The sequence below is a fragment of the Anabrus simplex genome, chromosome 2 (genome assembly GCF_040414725.1).
Source record: "Anabrus simplex isolate iqAnaSimp1 chromosome 2, ASM4041472v1, whole genome shotgun sequence".
In the NCBI taxonomy this organism is placed as follows: Eukaryota; Metazoa; Arthropoda; class Insecta; order Orthoptera; family Tettigoniidae; genus Anabrus; species Anabrus simplex.
The window spans coordinates 683,252,355-683,265,139 of NC_090266.1; the positions used below are offsets into that span (position 1 = coordinate 683,252,355).

General features: G+C 40.2%; 1 protein-coding gene across 1 annotated transcript in view; it reads left to right on the forward strand.

The window, feature by feature from the left end:
• Golgin245 (Golgin-245) overlaps nt 1–12,785 on the forward strand; it is a 374,519-nt gene that overhangs the window by 130,260 nt on the left and 231,474 nt on the right. The window lies entirely within an intron of this gene.

Genomic DNA, 12,785 nt, shown 5'->3' on the forward strand with positions numbered 1-12,785 from the left:
TCAAAAATGCAGACTTTACCATCACAGCCACATAATTTAAATCTGTCATCACTCCGACCCAGCTATTGCTAACCAATCTGATCTTATGTACCCAGCACTGTACATGCATTAAATGATCCCCTATGACCACACTTAGGCCGCGTGCACACCGAGTGTGCTTCGCATAGTGTGTCGCGTGTTGCTCAACGCTAAGCGTCACGCTAAGCATAACCAGTGCTTTGTTAATAAACCAGGTGTTCACACAGCCCGCGCTCTGCTGCGCTGAACGCCTACCTTACAGCTAAGCGAAGCGCCAGACAACGCGCAGTGTTGGTTAATTGCTTAGCGTTACCTAGCTTGTTCTGAAGCTATTTAAGAAGAAATTATTCATGCAGTGTTTCAAAGACAAGAAATATGGAACCCAGGACACAACAACTTTAAAAATGTAACTGTTTCGCAAAATAAGTGGACTTACGTATCTACACCAGTTTTATCGCATTCCTACAGTAAATATATACAGTAATATTACTTCTACTGTCACACTTTACTGGGCTTAACATTGTGACAGGATGAAATTGTGTATGGATTTTAGTGTCGGAAGTGTCTGAGGAGAAGTTCGGCTTGCTAGGTGCAGGTCTTTTGAATTGACTCCCGTAGGTGACCTGCGCCGTGATGGGGATGAAATTATTATGAATACACACATACACCCAGCCCCTGTGCCAATGGAATTTACTAATTATGATTACAATTCCCGACTCTGCCGAGAATCGAACCCGTGACTCCTGTGACCAAAGGCCAGTACGGTAAACATTTAGCCATGTAGCCGGACACTAAGTGACAAAGTGCATAGAATCTATAATTTTTCAAATGGAGGGTGGTAACATGAATAATAACACTCTGCAGGCTAGGAGTGGGCTTGGAAGTAAATATAATATTTGTCACACATTTACTTCACTTTTGTTACGATTATAAATTGTGTATGCTAATTGTAACAGTATTGTAAAATACCATTTATAATTATTATATAAAGAGCGTGATTTAGCCGGAAATTTAATTTCCACGCGTTTGCTGCACGGTGCTCCTGGACAATTGGGAAAATTGAATTTCTCCCAATACTTCTCTGCTACTTGTCGCCACATTACAGTTGTAGGGTTTGGAAGGTCAAAGGTATTTTTTTGTCATTCTCAAGTAATCATAAAATTTATCACGATGAAGTCTTGCATCTCCGTACAAACGATGGAATTCTCCGAAAGTAATTCGTTCTTCATTAAATTCATGAATCCACTTTCGATTCTTCTTTCTAATTTTTAATTTTAGGTAACCGTTATCCATCAGTAAACTGTTTCTTGTGTACTTGGATAACGGCATTAGTTTGTGACGACCCTAAAACGCCTCGCGCCAAACTAAGCTGAGAGCACGGCATAGAGTTTTCGGTGTGAACAGCAAGCACGCCTTGCGCTATGCATAGCATTTCACGCTACACGCGACACACTATGCGAAGCGCGCTCGATGTGCACACAGCCATAATGTTTCATAAACCGGGTCATGTACGGGGCACTGTCACTAACAAACACTTTAACTGCATCATATGGTACACTATAACTGCGCAGAGCTTCTAAAGCCGCACGAGAGCAGTTTGTAGCATTTCCTGCATCAAGCTAGTTCACAGAAACAACGTGCAGCTCTCTTTTCGATCCGGCTGGGACTTGGAATATGATGATAAAAACACAATGGGGTCATTCTACCTGTAGTTTCATCACAGAATATGTTGATGTTCTTCCCCACTAGAGCCTCTGCTGTTCTTTTCTGGTGGTCAGATGCAACTTCTAGAAAGGAAAGTTCTTAAAGCAGGCATCAATTTTTGGTAATGAGACAAAGTCTCTCCTAGTGCATTGGCAGTCCCAAGTAGCCTACGCAGTGGCTTCCATGGTATGCAGTAGCCATGCATCTTGGTAGGTGTGCTTGATACCAACTGACGTGCCCAACCTAGCACACGGGGGCTAAACACTGGCAACTAGGAATGAGTTAGCTGGAAAATGTATAATGTCTGATAACGGATCATTTATATTGGTATTATAAATTTACTCAATCGGGACAAATATTTCAGATTCCCTATGGGAATCAACATCTATATTATCTGATGGCTAAGCAGCAGTAATGTCCAATAATGGACCATTTATATTGGTAATAAAAATTTACTCATTCAGGACAAATATTTCAGAATCAACATCTATATCATACGTAAATACTCATAATGCCGCCGTAAAGTTGAGAATGTCGTCTTCTCATGATCCTCGAACCTCAATAATACCTGATGGCCTGATGCTAGGTCCATAGTGGAAAAATAGTGTTTTTTCGCCAAGTCATCTAGTAATACAGATATCAACGGAATCGGATACACCATTCCTACAGTTACGTCATTCAAGCATCTGAAGTCAATACAGATTCGATATTTCTGCTTCCCAGATGCATCCATTTTCTAGGGGACAAGGAGAAGGGGGTGTTCCACGGTGACATACTATGTGTGATTATTTCATCCTCTAACATCTTGTCAATCTGCTTCTGAATTTCCTCTTTCTGAGCCTCGGGTAACCTTTAAGATCTCATATTAATTGGAGGTTGATTCTCCCTAATCACTATCACATGCTGTAATACATCAGTGTAAGTCAACTTGTGTGTGAAAATATGAGCTTATTGTACAATAAAATCAAATATTCGGTTAATGTGATAATTTAAATTAAATGAAAAACATCCGTACTGTATTTACAAAGTAGAAGTAGCCTAAACATAGCTAGTAGTAACTACAGTATTTAACTTAGACTAGTATTGCAAGGATACAATTAGTTAAATTTCATTTAATATTTTTACTAAGCTTACTAGTATTTTTACATTAGTATTTCTTTCGTTTTGTATTGAAATGAGTATTTTTTCAAATCTGTATTATCTAGGCAGTTCCTTTTTCTTTCTTTCTTCTTTGTTTGTATATATTCATATTCTTGTCTTAAAAATGTTTGTCTTAAAAATTAGTGTTATTTGTAGTTCTTAGTATTTTAAGTTAATCAGCGTCATTGTTAACAAATAATATTATGTGTGTGGTTAAGTTTAAGAAAGGGCCAAGAGCCCTAACTTCTCCACAGAAAATAAGGGCTTTTATCTATCTATCTATCTATCTATCTATCTATCTATCTATCTATCTATCTATCTATCTATCTATCTATCTCCCTCGTGGAGAAATATATTGCTATATGCTGCACAAATACCATATAATGATTCTCGGTCTTTGGGTGCCAAATGGTCAACCCTCAACTGGTCTATTACCCTTTGTTCTCGGGACTTCGTATTCACCTTCTCTACTTGATTTACCTCATTTCACCTTGTTTGCGTAGGGGCTGTCACGGGTTCGATCTCTTGGATACAGAGTACTGGGCTTTCAAATTTAACCTCTGTATCCCTTGCATTAAGCATGCTCACTACTGCTTAGTGATCACGTGCTCTTGTTAAGCAACTCGCTATGTATACCCCTGACAGAATCGCCTTCTTTTCTATCACACCTTCTGCCACACCCTTGTCTGTTCTCACCTCGATTAACGTCTCTGTCCTTGGTTCGAGACGGATTGTGTGGACGTTAGCTGTCCTCATAGTGATGGGGTAACGTTTCCCAGCTAATAAGGCGTTACCCTCCTTGAAATTTAATATACTGTTTCTCAATATTTTTCTCCCTATGATTCCATCATAATTCAACTTCATATCTTCTCTCACTATATAAAAATCTGTGTTCGTTTCCCTGACTAGGAGTCGTACTCTGCCTCTAATCTCAATTTTCTCTCCACCTATATCTCTCAATTTTAGGATAGGCTCCCTGACAATTAGGGCCTCTCGTAGCACAAACTGCCTTTTCAAGAGCGATACTTCACTCCCTGTATCGATTAGGAATCGAAGTGGGTCCTTCTGACCTGGCACCTCGATCGCTACTGTGCCCTTGATATCACTTGGGTGATCTCTGCTGGGAATACTTATTTTGCATACTTCTCGAATTCCTAGTCCCAATGGAAATTGTTTCCCAAAGATTTCCACATATCCTTCACGGTAGTTATTGACACACTCTTGTAGGAGGTCTCTCCCTATGAGGCCATCCACCGACAGTCTGAATTCATCCCCGACAACATAGAATTCAGGGAAGGAATCCCCTACAGGCAATACAATGCAACGTCTTGTGAGTGACATCCTGCCTGTCACCTGAGAGTTCTATTATTGACTTACGATAATGTATCTCTCTCTTTGGTACACATTTCTCTCGGATTAAAGTAACATCAACCCCTGTATCAATCAGGAATTTAAATGGCTTCTTCCGCTCCCTCATGTATACCAAAATGGAACCAGTTCGCTCATGTTCCCTTGGTGACTGCTCCCGCTCGTTGACTGACTGCTTATCATGTCGTGGAGGACTATGTGACTTCCCCCTGTCTCTATGGGTTGCACTCTCCCGTAGGCCTTTTATTTCTTGGGACTCGCCTTTTGGCCCATCTTGGCGGTCCCCATATCATTTAACACTTGGGCATTTGCTTTCGCACTCGGTTGGCCCCTGTATTGCCTCTATAGATCAGTGAGTTGGCTGCTCGCTGCACCCTATCCTTCACTCTTGAACGAGAGTCTGAGGCCGACTTCCTCTGGGCATTATGCCTGCAGTCTCGCTGTAAATGCCCTGTCCGACCACATATGCAACACTTTCTCTCGCTTAATTGTTTTCTCTCAGCCCTACACTCAAACTGAAGATGACCCATTTTATTACAGTTGTAACACCTGATAATTGCACGTACTTTAATATCCTTTGGATTGCATGTGGGTTTTTCGCTTTTCTTTCAGCAATCCTTCTCTGTATGTCTCGCCTTCTGATAATGTTGACAGTTAGGAGGCACCTTTATTGGGAGCTTTTTTCACTCTACAATCCCTGGCTATATGCCCCTAACGATTGCAGTTATAGCAGACCACTCTGATGTTCGCCCTATTAACCGATGATTGTCCGGTTATTTGCAGTATTTGCATGTTTGGGCATGCTTTCGATCTTGTTTCTACAGGCCTCCTAACTTGGGCCATACTTTGCTGCTTGGCTTGTGCAGAGAGGATTACAGTCTCCTCCTCTCTGACTATGTCAACAGCCTGCTCTAGGGTCTGTGCATGCCTGCTATGTATCCTCTCATCCTTCAAGCCTTGTACAAAGCTAGCCTTGACTAATTTTCACACTAGCCTTGCCTAGTGTTCCCGAGCTACCAGTAATTCCCGTTGTACAGCAGCATTTCTAAGTTCGGTCCCCACGCAGTCAATTCGGTGTGCCAACTGTGCTACAGTCTCTCCCGTGCCTTGTCTTAAGGCAAATAACTGGCATGCATAAAAGTCTACCGTTCATTTCTCACTATAATATTCCTCTAGCACGCCCTTAATATCCTCCCATCTCTGTATGTCTGACTGTACTAGCAGTTTGCCTCATGCGTCTTTTGTAATTTTGTTGAGGATTAGTTTATAAAATAATTCATATTTATCCGGCCTAACCAACACAAGGGCTGTCTCAACATTCTCACAAAATTCCTTTAATCTTGCGGGGTTCGACCCATAGAACTCCACCTCGATGAGTTTGAGAGCCGAAGTCACTGATAAATAATTATGGTCATGCACGACTACATGCTCATCAACCTGGCTAGGAGCTGGGCTGCTAATCCTCTGTGACCTTTCCATAATGAATTGAGATTTGACTTACCCTACTGTTGACTTGAGGACCACCAGACTCCTGAGCTGGGTACCACTCGATTGAGTTGTCTACTGGATCTCGCCTTTTAGTAACAGTACGTTGCTTCTTCCTTTCCCGTTGCTTTCCATCCAATTTCAAGCCTCAACTCGTCGTCCTTCCAGTTTCCCGATGATTCTTCCCAGTGTGAAGTCATCCAGGTGTTGTCTCCAGGTCATCTTGTAATGAATAACACCACCACAGTGCACCATAACAGCTCTCTGACTCACACTGTCTTGTCCCGTTCGTTCAACTGCCTCGTTTTCTGGGGCCAGACCCATTTGGTGCTATAGTCGTGCTGACCTCACACCAGGTTTCTATGCACGTGTGGGAGACATCTGGCAACATTTTACTGCACTTTCTTTCATTTCCATCAAGTAGTTGATATGTTATATTGCTTTATCTATCTCATCCTTAAGTTTGCACAGCATTGTATTATAGTTATATTTATGGGAAAGTCAATTTTTTATTTGATGGCAAACAATTATACTAGTTCTGTAAGTGTAGAAGAAATGCCGTATTTACTCGTGTACATCTTACCATCACATATATCACACACCCTAATATTTTTTGTGGAATTAAGGGAGAAAAATATTCCTTGCATAGGTTGATCGTAGGATGGCAATATATGTGTTAGAAGAATACACCTTATGGCATGCATCCTTACATACATTCTATCACTGTTAGGTTCCTCAGTCCGCTGAAACTAATTTTGAGTAATAAATTTATAAGCTACGTGCAAGAAAAGGCACGGTAACAGTATTAAACCTGAAAAATAAACAACTAGATTTGGAAATATTAAATAATATGTTGCAGAATGGAATTAAATACAATGCAATACTGTTATGCTTTTTGGCCTTTAAAGACTGTATTAGTTTTAATCAAATTCAGTTTCCGAATTCTCCACATATACCTTGCATCCCGATTGTAACTCCTAACTTTTGGGAGGAAAATTGTGAGATATATGTGACTAATGTGAAGGAAGACCACAGAAAACAAACTATGGTAAATATTCACTTGTAAATCAGGGAATTTATAATTGGAGTGCTTTACCTTCAGCAGTCTTCAGCCTTTTCCCAAAAGCATTAGATGCTTCAAGGGATGACTGCAATATCCTCATGATATTTTATATTTTTTTTATGTGATGGTGTTGTAAGTACACCATTAAGTTAGTAGTAAGTCATTGTACCACTCAGTCTACTGTCACCGAGCTCGATAGCTGCAGTCGCTTAAGTGCGGCCAGTATCCAGTATTCGGGAGATAGTAGGTTCGAACCCCACTGTCGGCAGCCCTGAAAATGGTTTTCCGTGGTTTCCCATTTTCACACCAGGCAAATGCTGGGGCTGTACCTTAATTAAGGCCACGGCTGCTTCCTTCCCACTCCTAGCCCTTTCCTGTCCCATCGTCGCCGTAAGACCTATCTGTATCGGTGCGCTGTAAAACAACTAACAATAAAAAAGAAAGTCTACTGTCCTTCATTGTTTTAAGGTATTGGAATTAAGTTGTGTATAAAATGAAAGCAATGCTGTGTGCAGACAACGTGATAATATGGGGTGATAGTGAGGAAGAAGTACAAGAACAGCTGGATAAATGGAAAGAAGTAGTCATTTGATGTATCCACAAAGGCGCACACAAAATGCTGTCAGTTGGTACACTTATTTATTTCATCTTAATTTCACATAAACATACACATAACCTAATTAACTGCTGTCACAAACAGAACACGTACATCAACAAACTGCCATTTTTAACAAATGCCTATCACTAAGCCACACGGAGATCGCAACCTTGAAGCAATCGACTGTTTACAATCATGTCATAACACGTGGTCACAAGTATAACTCCTGTTAAACCATAACTCCAACTAAACAGTAACTCGTCTCTACCATCAAGACCACCTCTTTATATAATTATGTGCCTGGCCAGGCTTCTAGGAAGACACACTTTCTCGTAAATTCTAGAGTGCTTAAGGCCCAGATATAATGTACAGAATATTCTACAGAGTTCTTGCCTACCCAGTGCCATTCTGGATGTTACACTGTGTTTCACAATTCTGTAGTGGATTACAAATCATATATAAAGGTAACAATAAATTATATGCAGGTTCTTGCTTTAACTAAACTCATATAAATATCTATATACAGCTAATATTTCATGACATAACCTCACAAATAATGCGATCATGAACTGATAATGATACTAAGTGGATGTACATCATAAGTCATAATAGGAATAGTAATAATAATAATAATAATAATAATAATAATAATAATAATAATAATAATAATAATAATAATGAGCAGCGCGTCAGCCTCTCACCGCTGGATACCGTGGTTCAAATCCCGGTCACACCATGTGAGATTTGTGCTGGACAAAGCGGAGGCGGGACAGGTTTTTCTCCGGGTACTCCGGTTTTCCCTATCATCTTTCATTCCAGCAACACTCTCCCTTCTCATTTCATAGCATTTATCATTCATTAATAAATCACTTTGGGAGTGGCGACCCCATCGTACTAACAGCCTATATCTGCTTCATTCATACATCCCTGACCCGGTCAATGACTGGAAAACAGGTTGTAGGTTTTCATTTTCAATAATAATAATAATAATAATAATAATAACTCAAGCTTGATACTTGTATTATTTACCCATGGGTGAGAGAATATTATTTTCATTTTATATCAGTTTAGCACACTGGCGTCAATATCCCTCCTATAATTTGAAATAATTTCCACAGTCTAACACTCTCTCTTGGTCCTCACTGTTTAACTACCCACAGACTACCTCAGTCACACAGCCCTCCTGGTAGCGCTGTTGAAGTTCACAGTTCGCAGCAGGGCGGTTTGATTGGGGGCCTCCACCTTCCCATGGTGGGTCCGCTGGGTCCAGTCGACGGTGTCTTCGCTCCTGGTGATGATGATCCACAGGCCCTCGTGTGGCATTCGAAGCTCTGCTGGCTTTACCCTCGTTCATACCTTTGTGTTCTGTCAGGGCCCATGAACCTTCGTAGTCCACCGGTGTGATGCATGGGACAGGCTCGGCTCTGTTGAGTCTCCTCTTTTTCCGGGGTGCTGATCTCGATGTTCTTACTGGTACATGGCTTCGTGCCAGGACGAGTGTCCCCATCTCCTGGGGCATCGTCTGAGCCTCCCCATAGTTCTGCTTCACACTGAACATCCTACCTGGAGAGTTCACAGTGCCATGGAGCTTACTGCGGCTGTCGAGCTCCTCGCTCTTGGTGTCATACAGGTACGGCCCACTCACCGTTGCATCGTCTGGTTGTTTGGTCTCGCGTTGAATACCGGCGACGATTTATTAGTGCACTGAGTCCTCTCCTGCAGCTGGACTTGGTAGTCCGCTTTCGGTTGGTGGACACTGCCGCGCCCGTGGAATTCACCCACAACTTCCTCGCAGGTTGAACATGACTGCGGGCTGCATCGTACTTCCATCTCCTGCCCACGAAGTCCAGCAATCAGGTATTCGGCTCCCTCTTCTGACATCAATCTGGTCTTGAACTGGACCCGGTATGTTCCCCAGGAAGTGATCCAGTCGTCCCGTGGAGTTGCCACCTTCACGACGCTGGAACCGCCATCACTGCTTGCAGGCTTAACTCATGTCTTCACAGCCGTTGTTCTTTCACGCAGGGTATTTACTTCCGTAACTTCTTTCTCCAATGAGTTGATTTGGTTCTTTATTTCTTGATACTGGGCCTCGAGTTTTCCAAACTGGCCACGATGTTTTTAGACTGGGCCTGAATCAAGGAAATTAACTGTTCAAACATCATCACAGTCCTCTGGTCGTTCTTCGTTTTCAAATCCAATAGATTTCAAGAGTCCTGTCACGGTCGCCACTGATGTATCCACAAAGACGCACACAAAATGTTGTCAGTTGGTACACTTATTTATTTTACCTTAACTTCACATAAACATACACATAACCTAATCAACTGCTGTCACAAACAAAATACACACATTAACAACCGCCATTTTTAACAAATGCCTATCACTAAGCCACACGGAGATCGCAACCTTGAAACAATTGATTGCTTACAAGCATGTCATAACACGTGATCGCAAGTATAACTCCTGTTAAACCATAACTCCAACTAAACAGTAACTCGTCTCTACCATCAAGACCACCTCTTTGTATATGTGCCTGCCCAGGCTTCTAGAAAGATACACTTTCTCGTAAATTCTAGTGTGCTTAAGACCCAGATATAATGTACAGAATATTCTACAGAGTTCTCGTCTACCCAGTACCATTCTGGATGTTACAGTGTGTTTCACAATTCTGTAGTGGATTACAAATCATATATTCAGGTAATAAAAAATTATATACAGGTTCTTACATGAACTGAACTCATATAAATACCTATATACAACTAATATTTCATGACATAACCTCACAAATAATGCAATCGTAAACTAATAATGAAACTAATAAGTGGATGTACATCATAAGTCATAATAATAGTAGTAATAATCATAATTTTAAAAAAATAATAATAATAATTCAAGCTAGATACTTGTATTATTTATCCATGGGTGAGAGAATGTTGTTTTCAAGTTATATCAGTTTAGCACACTAGCGTCATATATGGGATGAAGTTTTCAGCAACAAAGTGTGAAGTAGTCATCACAACATGAATTAAGAATAGACTAGATATGGAAATAACACGTGGAGGAGAGAAACTACAGATAGGAGACAGTTTTAAATGTTTGGGAAGTGTCATTTGAGGGAAGTGGGACAAATAGGAAGGAAATAAATGTACAGGGCAGGAAGGCAGACAGTTCTTTAAGTGCATAACAGGTTTAATATGAAGCAGAGAAGTGTCATACAGGTGCAAACAGATTTTATGTAACACTTTCTATATTAATAATAATATAAGAATATTTATTGGACTCCAACCTATTCACTACATTACAGGATGTTAAACATCGTTAAAATGGAGCCGAAACATGTCTCCATTTTAACGATGTTTAACTAAAAACGTTAACATCCTGTAATGTATTGAATAGGTTGGAGTCCAATAAATTTTCTTATATTATTATTGAGATTCTTTCAATACGGATAATAAAATTATTTTCATTACCTTCTATATTCCCATTCCGACTTGTTTATTAAAGAGTAATGAAGGAAGAGATAAAAGGATATAGGCTTGTGATCTGGGGTTACTTAGGAGTAGAAATGGAGTGACAAGGTTGAACAGATGGAGGAAGGAGAGCGTGAGAAAGGCAGTGGAAGAGGAGCCCATAATATCCAGAACAGAAAGATCAAGGTTACGGTGTTATGAGCACTTTTGGAGAATGAATGAGGAAAGATTGCCAAGAAGGATGTTTCTTATGAAAGTGGGAGGAAGATACCTAGATTAAGATAAAGATACAGGTGGCTGTAAGGAGTTACGGAAGGTGTTGCAGCCAGGTTACACGAGTGGAGAAAGATAAAAGAGAACAGAATGTGGGCAGACAGAAGGCAGTGTAGAATAGGGTTGCCAGGTTTTTGAAATGTCAATAAGGGTCGGAATCAACAAATTTGACCATTTTTTGTCCGTATTGACTAAGCTCGTATAAATACTGTATTAAATAAGGGACCGGTCATGTTGACACGACAACATTTGCTCAAGTGTGTCTTGTATGCTGTTAAAATGGGACTGTAATTCAGACCCTCAAATATGGGAAATCCCGTGCAGTATGGGACACCTGGCAACCCTAGTTCAGGGGCAGTTCCCAACAGACCTGGCTGAAGGCTGGAAACTGTTCAAGATCAAGATGATGATGATGATGATGATGATGATGATGAAGAAGAAGAAGAAGTTGTGTTGAATTAACTAGGTGATTGCATTGTAATTATTATGCTTCACTATTTGTAGTTAAACATTTTAATTTTACTCTGTAAATCGTGTGTGAATAACTGTGTAAGCATGTCGCAATTTGTATGTCATGCTCCTTGTGCCACTCCTAAGTAATCCGTAATTTTTCTGTTTTTGTATTTTCTGTGGTTCTTTTAGTCCTCTTCGTTTGTTATTGTGTTACCTTATATTGGTATTTCTTGTAATATCTTGTTTTCATTTAATACTTTTGTTTTGTTTTTACTTGTTTTTATGCAATGTATGTTTTAATTTAATTTTGTTTCTGCGCTGTTGTGTGCAAGTGTTGCAACTGGGTTATCTCCCAATTGCAATGTATTTGTTGATGTTGATAATAAATACAGTATATTTTTTGCTTATATCACTTCTTTCTGTTACGTTTTGGGATAATCAGTCCCCATATGGTATACCTCAGGAAAAGTCAAGTGAACTGTACCTCAAATGTAAAGTGAGAATCTAATGATGTAGTTTATGTTGGGATGTATCCCTGTTCTTCAGCTATTTGTTTTGTGGGTGTTGATCTTGAAGTTTGTCTCTTGTTCTAACATTATCAGGGTGTATAAAAAGTAGAGCTTTAAGGAGAGGGAATTGTAGTAAACTCCAGATCTATTAAGACAATGAATTATTCAAGTGGATTTGAGACTTGAAGCCTGTTTTCTAAATTTGCTTACATTTGGTAATCAAAGTAAACCTCTTAACGTGATAGCCCTCGCATGTTGTGACTACAGTCTTCAATGCAGGACAGGGTGTCATAAAGTGAGTCCTGTGGATCCCACCACCATTTATGTCTATATCCTCAATAGTTCTTCCAAAGCTGTTTGAATCCCATTACAGACCTCCATGTTGCATGTAACTAATCTCATGATTAGAACCGTATTGAAATTTGCTATAAATGCTTACAATATAGTGATTATTTTAATCCACCTAAAATTTGTATTGAATAGGTGGATTAAAATAATCACTATATTGTAAGCATTTAGACCTCCATGTTGTTTCCCATTTTCACAGTAGGCAAATACTGGGGCTCTCGACCTTTTTTAAGGCCAGGCCACTTCCTTCCCAGTCCTAACCCTCTCCTATCCCATCGTCGCCTTGTGTCCTCCCTTGAGTCGGCGTGACAAAAAGCCGATAGCAGACCTCCATGCTAACAAACAGAAGGGAG